Below are 2,004 nucleotides of genomic sequence, written 5' to 3'. Positions count from 1 at the left end.
TAAGTTGCCACCAAAGCATAATGATCTAGGCAAATTCATTATTCCCTATTCTATATGAGTTAATTTTGTTGGAAATGCACTATGTGATCTTGGTTCAAGTGTGAACTTAATGTCGAAATCTATATTATTAAAGCTTGGCATAGGAGACACGAGAACCACCTCGGTGATTTTACAACTTGTTGACCGATCCCATGTTAGACCTGAAGGAAGAGTCGAGGATGTCATGGTAAGGGTGGATAAATTTGTGTTTCCAGTCAACTTCATTATTCTTGACTGTGAAGTTGATGCCAAGGCACCAATCATTATGGGTAGACATTTCCTCGCCACTGGTCGTATTTTGATAGAATGTGAAAAATATGAACTCACCATGATAGTGGTCGATCATTGTGTGACTGTCAATAGGTTTCGTGCTCTCAAGTATGTTGATGACCATGAAGAATGCCAAGGCATATATGAATTGAACTCATTAATTGAAGAAGAAACCAAACATCTTTGCTAGAATAATTTCTTTCAGTTAGCAGATAAGGAATATTCGATTGATGATGAAAACTTAGAGGACTATGACAAATTGCCAATTAGGGTGGAAAAATCTAGTTCACTACTAGCTAGATTGGGTATGAATTTTGAACCCTTGAATTTTGTTTAATTTATTCCTCCTAAGCCATCGTTATTACATGCACCTACCCTAAAGCTTAAACCCTTGCCAGGGCATCTTAAATATGTTTACTTGGGTAGCAAAAACACTTTACCTGTGATTATTTCCTCTAACCTTACTATTAACCAAGAGAAAAGTTTGTTAAAAGTTTTGATGCAACATAAGAAAGGACTTGGTTAGACTATGGCTGATTTGAAGGGAATTAATCCCACGATTTGCATGCATCAGATCTTGCTCGAGCAATTCCACGGAAATTTGATAGAACCACAATGAGGACTCAACTCTGTTATAAAGAAAGTGATAATAAAAGAAATTCTAAAATGGCTCAATGCATGAGTAGTTTACCCTATATCAAATAGTTCATGGGTGAGCCCTGTCCAATGTGTACCAAAGAAAGGTGGTAGGATTGTGGTTACAAATGAGGATAATTAGCTATTATCCACTCGCACTGTCATTGGATGGAGGTTATGTATGGACTATCATAAGCTCAATAAAGCTACAAAGAATGACCATTTTCCTCTACCTTTTATTGACCAAATGTTAGATAGATTGACAGAAAAAGTATTCTACTACTTTTTATATGAGTATTATGGGTACAAATAAATTGCCACCGTACCAGAGGACTAGGAGAAAACTACATACACTTGTCCCTATGACACTTTTGCTTTTAGGATGATGCCTTTTGGACTCTGTAATGCCCCGATAGCTTTTCAGCGTTGCATGCAAGCTATTTTTTCTTTTATGGTTGATGATTTCTTTGAGAAATCCATAGATGACTTCTCTGTTTCTAAAGACGATTTTGAACGATGCCTTAGAAATTTGAAAAAAGTTCTCAAAAGATGCGATGAGGCTAATTTGGTTTTAAATGAGAGAAATATCACTTCATGGTGACTGAAGGCATTGTATTAGGGCATAAGATATTTCACAAGGGCATTGAGGTGGATAAAGTGAAAATTAAAGTGATTCAAAATTTTCCACCACCAACCTCATTCAAGAGCATAAGGAGTTTTCTTGGACATCCTGGTTTTTATAGAAGATTCATCAAAGACTTCTTAAAAACCTCTAAGCCCTTATGAACTTTGCTTCAACAAAACCAACCCTTTGTGTTTGACGAATTATGCCTCGACAAATTCACTGAGCTGAAGCAACGATTGATTTCAACACCTATTGTAGTTCCTCCCGATTGGACATCACCATTTGAGCTAATGTGTGATGTGAGCGATTATGTCGTATGAGTTGTTTTAGGGTAACGATGAGGTAAACTTTTTCATGTTATATATTATGTTAGTCGTACCTTGAATGAAGCATAATTAAACTACACCACCACTAAGAAAGAATTACTTGTTGTG

Source organism: Hibiscus syriacus, unplaced genomic scaffold, assembly GCF_006381635.1.
Source record: "Hibiscus syriacus cultivar Baekdansim isolate YM2019G1 unplaced genomic scaffold, ASM638163v2 tig00110331_pilon, whole genome shotgun sequence".
NCBI classification, from domain to species: Eukaryota; Viridiplantae; Streptophyta; class Magnoliopsida; order Malvales; family Malvaceae; genus Hibiscus; species Hibiscus syriacus.
The sequence above is the reverse complement of the archived record's forward strand: the minus strand, read 5'-3'. Positions refer to the sequence as shown.